General features: G+C 48.1%; 1 protein-coding gene across 2 annotated transcripts in view; it reads right to left on the bottom strand.

Moving 5' to 3' along the window:
• The window catches only part of LOC123051970 (zingipain-2), a 15,737-nt gene extending 11,941 nt beyond the window's left edge, over positions 1–3,796 (bottom strand). The window contains exons 1-5 of one of the 2 annotated variants that reach the window (XM_044474986.1): positions 3,726–3,796; positions 3,129–3,599; positions 2,926–2,995; positions 414–542; positions 248–314 (exon numbers count right to left, since the gene is read on the bottom strand). The gene's annotated coding sequence lies outside the window, so the exon portion shown is untranslated. The remainder of the gene's footprint in view (positions 1–247; positions 315–413; positions 543–2,925; positions 2,996–3,128; positions 3,600–3,725) is intronic. The other variant, XM_044474987.1, reaches the window with a different exon arrangement.
• Between the last annotated feature and the right edge of the window lie 7,849 nt (positions 3,797–11,645).

Genomic DNA, 11,645 nt, shown 5'->3' with positions numbered 1-11,645 from the left:
GGTCGCCGCCCGTGTCGCCCCGCGGAGGAGCGGCGCGGGGGCGGTAGACCGTCCCCTATAATCTTGTTGTATCTTGCCGAAAGCCTTTTTGTTTTTACCGCATGTACAACTTTTAAAAACTCCTTATTAGTTATGGGTGAGGCTAATCTTATGCCTCCAGTAAATAAAGAATCCGGCAGCAAAGTGCATTGCAGGCCATGCAGTCAAATGAGAACCAATAATCAAACTACATGGGAGGGGGGTGTACCTCAGTATGCACATCGTGACATCACCCACGCGTGTTTCAATCAATCCATGGTCAGGCACCGGGTGGCCTAGGCACGGTTCATATATGTGAAAATGAACGACCAACTGACTCAAATCTCCACTCTACGATGATCGGAAAAACGAGAAATATCAGACAAGGATCATACCTGGAATCAGATAAGAGACACGCAGCACCTCTCTGCACTCAGCCTCAAGTTGTTCATCGGGCAGGCTTCCAGAAGGAGCGTCTTTGCCAACAGACTTACATCCCTGAATTGGCTTGACAAGGCAAATATCTGCAAATGAGAGCAAAGTTGAATCAGCTCGAATGTACCGAAGAAGTAAAGAGTACAAGTCAGTTTCAAAGGATTGAACCAAAAAAAAAACTTGAATCCACAAATGATCAAGAGGCACATGGACACACAAGTGCCTATGTTGTCGTCAGAAGTTGCCTGGTCACTTTGTCGACAAAGTCCCAGAGGCACATGGACACAAGTGCCTCGACCTACCTCACAGTCACGACGCCAAACATTAACACAAAGGCATGCCAGAGTTGAGAGGATAACATAGTCCCATGGTATCCCCTTCATCAATGAAACATGGATTTCTCACGTACACTAGGAAATTTATAAGAGGCACATTAGAGCAACTCCAACGGGCCGATCCAAACGGACGGCGATTTCGTCCGCTTTTTGTCCGTTTGGGTCGGCCAGACAGACACGGATGCCCGCTTTCGCATTTGGGTCGGCATGTGCACCCAACGCTGGCCTGAGACCCATTTTGACGGCGCCAAAAAAAAATGAACGCATGCATATTAAAAAAAAGAGAAACAACATTAATCGGCGAGAGTCCACGCGTCCACATTTGCATTTAAAAAAACAGCCTAAACTACGAGGCGGCGCGCTGCCCTAGGCGTCGTCATCGTTGTCCTTGGGGTCCGTGAGGTCGATGAGCGTCGGCGCCGGCCCGGCCCAGGCGAACGCCGTGTTCCAGAGCGCCGTCATGTCGGGCTGTGCCGGCGCAGGCAGTGCCGGGGCGGGGGGTGTGCAGCCGCCTGTGCAGCCGCGGCCTGGCGCGCCTCCTCCTCGGCCTCGCGCTGCTCCTCCTCAAGGTCGCGCTCGAGCATCTCCTCGTACTCGCCGCGACGGCGCTCCTCTGCCAGCCGGCGCTGGCGCCACATCTCGAGGTACGCCTGCTCCTGCCCGGCGTCGCCCCCAGCCAAACCGGTGGCGCGGACACCCACTCGCGCACCACTCCATTCCAGGAGAAGCGCGCGATGGGCTCGGGCTCGGGCTCCGGCTGCGGCTCCGGCTTGATGGGGGACGGCGGGGCCACCGGCGGCACCACGCTGTCGCCCGCCCCGGAGAGGGCAAGGGCCTGCGCCATTGCCGCCTCGTACTAGGCCTCCTCTTCCGCCTCCGCTCTGCGCCGCTCGTCCTCCTCGCTCTCCCGGTAGACGGCCGCAAGGGTCGCCTGGTAGGCGTCCTCCGCCGCCTGGTCCTCCTCGCGGACGACGAGCGGCGTTGGCGGCGACCTCCGGTCGACCTCACACACGCCCCGTCGCCTCGCCTCCTCGTGCTCGAAGGCGAACCACCTCGCCCAATTGGGCGAGTCGGTTGCGTAGGCCTTGTTGAGGCGCTGCTCCGGCGTCAGCAGCGCCCGCCAGCGCCGCACCTCCTTCGCGTGAGCACGAGCCGTCCGCGGCGCCGCTGGCACTGGTATCCTATCTGGATCCAGATGCCAGTCGTGCGGTAGCGTCACGTCCGGATACGGCAGAGGCTAGCGGTTCTGCCAGTGCCACTCCGCCTGTTGCACTGGCACGTTGACGCGCTGCCTCTGCCGGCGAGGCGCCGACGGAGGTGGGAGGAACTCGGAGGGGAAAGGGGTGGCGGGGGACTTGCCCTTGGCCTTGCTGCCGCTGGCGCCGGAGAAGAGGCCCATCTCGCTGTGGTTGTGGTGGCTAGGGTTTGCCGGCGACGAGGGAGCAAAGGTGGGCAGATGTGGACGGCGAGTTTGGATGAGGACGGCCCCGCCGCACGGTCGGCTTAAAAAAGGACGAGCGCCGTCGCTGACGCGTGGGCCCGTCGTCATAAATTAAGCTGACCGCGTGGGCAGCGGGTAGTTGGACGGCTGCCATATGGGGACGCGGCGGATAGCGAGAAGGCGCGCGAAACGTCCGTTCGGCATTCGCGCCGACGCATTTGGGACGTAAATTTAGGCCGCAAATGCGTCGGCGCGGACGCGACGCGGACAAGATTTGGATTTAGGTCGGCGCGTTGGGCCGTCACTTTTGTTCGCGCCGACCTAAATGGACGCAGGCGGACGAAATGGGTCGGCCCTTTGAAGTTGCTCTTACCTCGCCAGAGATAATAGAAAGTAGAAACAAGAGTTATCAATGACACAAATGAAAACTTGCACTGAAAAATTAACTAAGATATACAGAACATAAGCTACTCCCTTCACCCCATAATATAAAAGTATTTTTTAGGCTAGTGTAGTGTCAAAACCCTTCTTATATCAGAAGGAGTAGTATTTACCTCTGTCCCAAATTACATGTCTTACATTTGTCTAGACATGGATGTACCTAACACTAAACCGTGTCTAGATACATCCGTATTTAGACAAATTCAAGAGAAGTAATTCGGGATGAAGAGATTACGAAATTAGTACAGGAAATACCTTGGAACAAGAACTAATCATGCATCTGTCGAGCCTCTTCAAGCCGTGAGTTGCCGTGGCAACGGTTGATCTGATAAAATGGTAAAGTTGAATCAGCTCGAATCTAGTACTCCATAAATAGAAGGAAAATCACCTTGACACTTGAGGATTACACAATAGAAGGAAAATCAGAGAATGGAACGGAGGGAGTATAACAATCTTACTATTGACTTGGACCACTGTGCCTCCTCTCCCGTCTCCATAAACTCTGGTTCGTCCCATTGAACACTTGAGGATTCAGCCTCGTGACTTGCGCGCCGTAGCCCCAGAGGCACATGCACGGGCCTATGCCTCGGACACCATCTCAGCCACCTCGCCGGGCATGAACAGGACTCGCCGGGGATTCACTAGAAGAAAGAGGTCCAGAGGACAACCAACATACATAGTCCGGCACAGCCTCTCATTCTCCATGTCACATGAACGTCAAGCATATGCCTTGGGACTTTCATCCCGGTCGCCTCGGCCGTGGCTGAGCAAGAGCTCACCGGAGGAAGCTATGTGGAGTTGGGCAGGACTTTCCAGAGGAGGAGAGGAATTCCGAGAGGAAGATGCACGGCTCACGGACATCCTCACGGCCACGTCGGCTTCATGCAAAAGAGCTCGCCGGAGTTCATCAGGAAAGAGTTAATTCAAAGCTGCAAAAGAACAATTAACTCAGAGATACAGAAAGACAGACAAACAAACAATCGAATAAAAAATAGAGAGGAAAACAGAAACACCATGCACCATGCAAATCCTAATCCATGGACTCGGAGTTCTACCTCCGTCAGGGCGAATCTCATTTAAGTTGGGCGATTTATGTTCATACCGATGTCATGATTGCTTTAGATCTGCGAAAGAGAGCAAAGTTGAATCAGCACGAATAGCGATAGAAGGAAAAACAAATCAACTCTGTTTGAAAGGATTAACAAAAAAATCATGCCTTGAAGCATAAACCAAGGTTCATGCCATGGACGCCTAAGGAATCAGCCCCCTCGCATATGCGCTGTAGTCTCATGGGCACATGCACGGCCTAAGCCTCGGTCCCTTCACGGCGACCGCCTTCTCTTTCCCCATGTCACATGGCCATGAATACACGCTTGGGCACCATCTCCGCCGTGGCTGGGCAAGAGATCGCCGGAGGAAGGTGGAGATGCGGAAGACTTTTGTGAGAAGAAGAGGATAAGTAGGTTGTAAGCCAAAACTGAAGGACGAGAGAGACGGTAATCCACGAGTCTATCACGGTGTAGACAATTTTCTGTTCGCCAGATCCGCATTCGATTTGACCCGACGTGGGGTAGGAGAGCTGTATCCGTGTTTTTTTTCCTAGTATCTGACAGTTTCCTAATTAAAAACTAGTCCGGTGTGATTAAAGGGACTAATCACTGCTTTCCAAGCGGTCGATCAAATCAAAACAAAAAAGAAGAGAAAGGTGCTCCCAAAACGCAGGCGCGTGCGTGCGGGCCCCGCGTGCACTAACGCCGAAAGTCATTCACATGCATCTACCACGGTTTATTGAGCCTGCCTCGTGGGCCAGTACGCCTTTAATCGAGAGCGCACTGCACCGTTCGCCCGTGTAGTTGTTGAAGAACACTACCATCTTTCTTTTTTTGCGGGGGAAGAATCTAGTACTCCGTACGTTCCTAAATACTACTCGCTCCGTCCCAAAATTCTTGTCTTAAATTTATCTAGATACGGATGTATCAAGTCTCAAAATTTTGGTCTTAGATTAGTCTAGATACAGATGTATCTAATACTAAAACATGACTTCATACATCCGTATTTAGACAAATCTAAGACAAAGACAAGAATTTTGGGATGGAGGAGTACTGTACAAGTCTCTGTAGAGGTTCCACTATGGACCACGTACGGTTGTATATGGATACATTTTAGAGTTTAGATTTACTTATTTTGTTCTGTATGTGGTTTATACTGAAATTTCTATGAAGACTTATATTTAGGAACGAGGGAGTAATCCCTACTAGTAGAGTGCCCGTACATTGCTATGGGCTTATGGAAAAAAAATACCATGTTTTAATCTTCAAAATTTTGTCCATGAACATATTATAACCTAATAAAAGGGAGGATGAAAATACCATATTGTAGTGTTCAATATCTTTTATCATTGGTTTGAGGTATAACCAAAATAATCGTTCTGTACATGCAAGATAGTAAAGAACTTCTCCTTCTCAGGAGCAAGCATACTTTGAGCCTTGAAGGATACATTTGTTCTTGTACTTCACTGCATGAAATGTATTCGGTATATTGGCATATACTCCCTCCGTTTTTAAATATAAGTCTTTTTAGAGATTTTAATACAAACTACACACAGATGTATATAGATATATTTTAGAGTGTAGATTCACTCATTTTGCTCCGTACGTAGTCTCTTATTGGAATCTCTGAAAAGACTTATATTTGGCAACAGAGGTAGTATCATGCATGCATTGCACCTATAGTTTTGATCTACCCACCTGATCCATTGTCTGAAGAATGTTATATGGCTATATAGACTTCACTGGACAGAATACATTATGCAATTTCCATGTGTCAATGTTAAATAATCATGTAAAAGGAAAGAGAATAAAAGTAAAAGTGAGTCTAATAATAGAAATGAGTAAGAAAATGAGAAGAATCTTAGGGCATGTCCAATGATGTCTGCTAAAACGGGCAAACTATTGGGTGGTCATATTTATGTTTTATTAGCGTGCAGGTGGACAAATTTGGCATATCAATATAAATATGAATCAACATGATGAAAGCACATCACGCGTGTAGTGACTGTTTGCAACTCTTCTTCTCTTATTCCATCTTTCTACGTTTTTATTAGCCTTTGAATACACCCGTGTTTGCAGATAAACATTTTCTGTGTGATGGGCGGCACATTAGTATTTTGTCAAGAGATGTCTACCTAGATTTGTTTGCTGAAGCCACTGCTCGATGTCCACTATCGATAGAAATGTTGAATTAAACACTTCGAATTAATCTTTCAAATTGATTAGGAAGTAGAGATAGTATTTAAACCTATAAGGATGCTAGCCAACTTGCCTCCACGAAGCTCCCTCAATTGGGGCTTCGTTGACCGTCCGATCTGCCTTCTGGCGCATCTGAGCCGTGGGATCTTCACATGGGGTCAAACCTGATTTTACCTCTCGGCCGTTTTCGTCGGCCAATGATGGGTGGGCTCGTCTCGCGCATTCCTTGGCTGGATCAGCGGTGCCAATGTGCAAAAGGATTTTCCCGTCCACTCATTGCACGCCGCGCGTGAGACGTGCGTTGGCTAGGCGTGGGAGTGAACCCTAGCACCCCAATCCACAGCCCCACACACTCCCTCCTCCTCCTTTCCTCGTCCCCCGCCGCACTCCTCCTCTCCAAACCCGGCGACTCCCCTCCCCGTTCTCCCTCTCTCCTCCACCGCCGGAAGCCACCAGGTTCGACGGCCGGGGCGCTGCCGAAGTCACCACGCGCCGCACCAGTCCACAGTCGCCACACCCTCCCTCCTCCTCCTCCCTCGTCACCACCACACTCTCTGCCATAGGACCGCGCGCTCGTCCTGTCGCCCCTGCCAAGGTGTCGCGGCGCTCTTCCTGCGCCCTCACGTCTGGTCTCACCTGGTCCTCAATGCCATCCTCATCGGCTTGCCGAGCTGGCACAGCGGCGCCCGCTCTCGACGCCGTCCTTGCGACTCGACCGTGGCAAACCCGAGGGCCATAGGCGGCTCATCGGGTGGGCGACGGCGACCGCAGCTGGTGCACGAGCTCGCACCCCAATGCTTCCGTGCTCGAGTAGCTTGCATCTTCATGCCACCAAATGCGTAGGTGAGTCCCCAACCATTTTCTCTTTTGCGTTTGAGGTTGCATCTATCTGTCAGACATGGCCCTTTCCCCCACCTACCCTCCTCACTCCATGGCATCTTGCTCTTGTCTCTAGGGTGCTACGTATTCTGTACACCTAAGACTGCTAGTATACTCTATAACTAAGGGAATGTAAGAGAAGTACTTGCACGACAATGAAGGAAGACTTTTGCTAGTTTTTGTAAAACCTGTTCAACTCCGACAGTTATATGTTTTTATTTCTCCATGGACCGCAGACTTATTCTGCATAAGGGAAATAAATAACATAGTGATACATGGTTTTCTTGCCTTAACCCAATAAGGTGTAGTAAACATAAATATGACCTATCATAATAATAAGGGGATAAAAAGGATGCCAAGAAATCAACCATCAAGCATAAGAAACAATATATTATCAATATGACAAAAGAGTCACTACAAATTCAATTAAAATCCTTTTTTAAATAGGGGTTTCCACCAGGTTCAGGAATCAAGCAGAAAACAACAGTTAAGTGCATGTTCAAGGAGTGTTACAAGCCAACCATTATATTAGCATCTTGTAGGAACGAAGTATGTCTACCAGAGGGGGGGTGAATGGGAGTTTTAAATTTTCTTTGGAAAACTTAAATCTCTCAGAACCCAGCAGCGGAATAAACGATAAACAGACTACAAAGAACTAAAACAGAGTACTGAAGGGAAACTAAAACATGCATCGAAGTAAATCATACGAATGAAATGCATCAAATGTACATAAGTGACAGAGGTAGCCGAAGATGCTCGATGATGACAAGGTATTTGTTCGACCAGTTCGTCCTTCTGCACAATGACTACGTCTGGTTGGAGGGGATGTGACTTAACACGGAAGATAAACTCTCTTCACCCTATTCTCCTCGATAATCGATTCGTCAACCGATGCCGATCACTCATGGTAGATACTTGAAGGCGATCTCCGAACCTTTACAGCCTTCTTCTTCGAGAACCACAATCGCTCTTGGTCTCTGAAGAAAATGACACCTAACCGTCTAGAGAGTTTGCAGCTCTCAAGAGTAATAGGCGCAGCGTACTAAACTTAGATTCCAGTGATGCTGAACCACTATCTAATTCTTCGGCTCTAGGGTTTTTCTCTCGGTGGATTTTAAACTCAAATCGCTCAGAGAGTGAGTCGCTCAACAATCTTCTCAGGAATCAAAACGGAGCAGCCACCAGACAAAGCCGGCGCGGGGTGGCTATTTATAGCCGCAGCCTTCCCAGATAGGAATGACCATTTTGGACACGAGGTCCAGCCAGTGGATAACCGACACGTTCACAACGGTCGAATTTTGGAGCAACAACAACATTACTTGAGGAACAAGTCATGCTAACTCCTCGGTCTGAGTCAAATCTCTTGCAGCGAAGAAGATCACAGTCTCTTGCTGGCAAGTATTTACTCAGAGCACAAAGAGATTTCTCTCGTAGCTTTCATAGGGTTTGGGTTTAGCATCAGAGAATCAAAGCTTCGAACGCTACACCCCTCTTAATAGTATGATGGTCCTATGACTCAATAAAAGAAGAAGAACAACAAAATAAATGTTACGTCTTCACTTCGTCTTCATTCTTCCTCGAGCGCAGCCATTTGCTTCGAACATGCACCGAACCGATTGCTTAGACTTCAGAAATTTTTAGGGGTCACTCTTGTTAGCTTTATCTTCAGTGATAACCTTCGCTGCCGGGCAGGGAGATTATCTTCGTCGTTCACATCAAACTCCTCGATACTTCAAGGACCTGTTACTCTATGTGCACTAGCAAACACATAAGTCCCATACTGTTTATGTCAACAAACTCCAAAACATAAGGGGCCTATCATTGCACCAGCAATCTCCCCCTTATTGGATGGTTGTTGACAAAAAAGATAATCATCGAAGTGAAGATAGATAAGTAAAATGTAAATCAAACAAGAGTGAGCTCGCGACACTTGGATCGCTGATGAAATATACTCCCCCTAGATGTATGCAGGGTCAATTGATATATAATAAAGTTCCTTGCAAATCATTTTAGTGTGTGGAGGATTTTCAATCATACGAGTAATGATTCGCACTGATGATAGATAATCCACGAGAATATAGTGCAATCATTCATGACTTCTGTCAATAATTCCACCTGCAAATTAAAACAATAAGCTTCGAGAGAGAATAGTGTAGTAGATGGGGTTAGTAATATTACAGCTCATAACAGAAGTTTTACATCAGAGCACATAAAATGGCATAATTGTCTTAAGAGATAGAGCGAGAAAACACAAAGACCAAATCCAACAGAGCAAATCTATCAAAACTCTTGATGTTATTCTCCCCCTTTTTGTCAACTAGTGTAAAAAAGGTGACGAAAAAACATGAGTGCTTAAAATGGGTGAATATGATTCACTCTGAGGCATCGCTTGAGGAACTGCTCGAAGAAGTTTCTGATTCAGAGGTGGCTGCAACATCTTCATCTTCAGCAGCAGCAGATCCTTCAAGACTGGCTTGGGGCTGAGAAGAGGAAGGCACATTTGGATCGGCCTCGTGAGTCTTGCAAGACAAAGGATTTTCTTCAGCGGGTTTTTCAGTCGGTGATGTGGCTTCTGATTCGTCAAGTAATTTGCGTAGCTGCATCCAAAGTAAATTCATTGTTGGTTCACGAGCTGGCAAAGGCGGAGTAGTGTGATCTTGAAAATCTTCAGCAGTAAACCCTTGATCAATGTACTCGTAGAGTTCTTGGAGGTGAGAGTGACTCAGTTGATTCTTTGAGAAGAATTTCTGAAGCAATTTCCATAGACGCTTCTTGTTTTCTGATGTGATCATGTGCACAACTTTCGTGCGGTTGTGAATAGCATTAAGTTCGGCAGCTAGGTGCTCTTTCTCTTGGCGGTGTTCGGCCATATGCTTCAGTAAGAGTTGTTGAGTGCGCATGCTCACTTCAAGATGAAGGAGGCTGAGTGTTCGGTTGACGATCACACTTAGGTAGGTTTCGTCCATTGAAGGTGTTATGATAATCGGAAGGACTGGACACTGGTGCTTTCCCCGAAGAAAAATCTTCCATTACTTTCAGCGTGTCGTGCACAGGAGGAATGAAGCTTTTGTGACTGACTTTGGCAAGATATCCGGTCTTCGTAGCATAGTCAACCTCTTTCTAAATCCAGGGGTGCATATACCTTGATAGTCTTGGTGTTGGGGAACGCCATAATTTCAAAACAATTCCAACGATCACGCAAGATCTATCTAGGTGATGCATAGCAACGAGAGGGGAGAGTGTGTCCACGTACCCTCGTAGACCGAAAGCGGAAGCGTTTCAATAACGCGGTTGATGTAGTCGAACGTCTTCGCGATCCAACCGATCCAAGTACCAAACGTACGGCACCTCCGCGTTCAGCACACGTTCAGCTCGATGACGCCCTCGTGCTCTTGATCTAGTTGAGGACGAGGGTGAGTTCCGTCAGCACAACAGCGTGGCGACGGTGATGATGATGCTACCGGCGCAGGGCTTCGCCTAAGCACTATGATGGTAAGATTGAGGTGTGTAACTGTGGAGGGGGCACCGCACACGGTTGGGAGAGAAACTTGTGTGTCCTAGGGTGCCCCCTGCCCCCGTATATAAAGGAGCAAGGGGGGAGGCCGGCCGGCCCCTAGGGCGTGCCCCAAGAGGGGAGTCCTACTAGGACTACTAGTCCTAGTAGGATTCCACCAAGAGGGAGAGAGGGGGAAGGAAGGAGAGGGAGAGGGAGTAGGAAAGGGGGGCGTCGCCCCCTTCCCTAGTCCAATTCGGACCCAAGGGGGAGGGGGCGCGCGACCTACCCTGGCCGCCCCTCTCTCTCTCTCTCTCCACCAAGGCCCAATGTGGCCCATTAGTTCCCGGGGGGTTCCGGTAACCCCTCCAGCACTCCGGTTTTACCTGAAACTTTACGGAACACTTCCAGTGTCTGAATATAACCGTCCAATATATCAATATTTATGTCTCGACCATTTCGAGACTCCTCGTCACATCCATGATCTCATCCGGGACTCCGAACAAACTTCGGTCATCAAAAACACATAACTCATAATGCATATCATCATCAAACGTTAAGCGTGCGGACCCTACGGGTTCGGGAACTATGTAGACATGGCCGAGACAAATCTCTGGTCAATAACCAATAGCGGAACCTGGATGCTCATATTGTCTCCTACATATTCTACGAAGATCTTTATCGGTCAAACCGCATAACAACATACGTTGTTCCCTTTGTCATTGGTATGTTACTTGCCCGAGATTCGATCGTCGGTATCATCATACCTAGTTCAATCTCGTTACCGGAAAGTCTCTTTACTCGTTCCGTAATACTTCATCCTGCAACTAACTCATTACTCACAATGCTTGCAAGGCTTATAGTGATGAGTATTACCGAGAGGGCCCAGAGATACCTCTCCGAAACACGGAGTGACAAATCCTAATCTCGATCTATGCCAACCCAACAAACACCTTCGGAGACACCTGTAGAGCATCTTTATAATCACCCATTTACGTTGTGATGTTTGATAGCACATAAAGTGTTCCTCCTGTATTCGGGAGTTGCATAATCTCATAGTCTGAGGAACATGTATAAGTTATGAAGAAAGTAGTAGCAATGAAACTGTAACGATCATAATGCTAAGCTAACAGATGGGTCATGTCCATCACATCATTCTCCTAATGATGTGATCCCGTTCATCAAATGACAACACATGTCTATGGCTAGGAAACATAACCATCTTTGATCAACGAGCTAGTCTAGTAGAGGCATACCAGGGACACTATGTTTTGTCTATGTATTCACACATGTACTAAGTCTCCGGTTAATACAATTCTAGCATGAATAATAAACATTTATCATGAAAAAAGAAA

The sequence above is a fragment of the Triticum aestivum genome, chromosome 2D (assembly GCF_018294505.1).
Source record: "Triticum aestivum cultivar Chinese Spring chromosome 2D, IWGSC CS RefSeq v2.1, whole genome shotgun sequence".
NCBI classification, from domain to species: Eukaryota; Viridiplantae; Streptophyta; class Magnoliopsida; order Poales; family Poaceae; genus Triticum; species Triticum aestivum.
The sequence above is the reverse complement of the archived record's forward strand: the minus strand, read 5'-3'. Positions and strand labels throughout refer to the sequence as shown.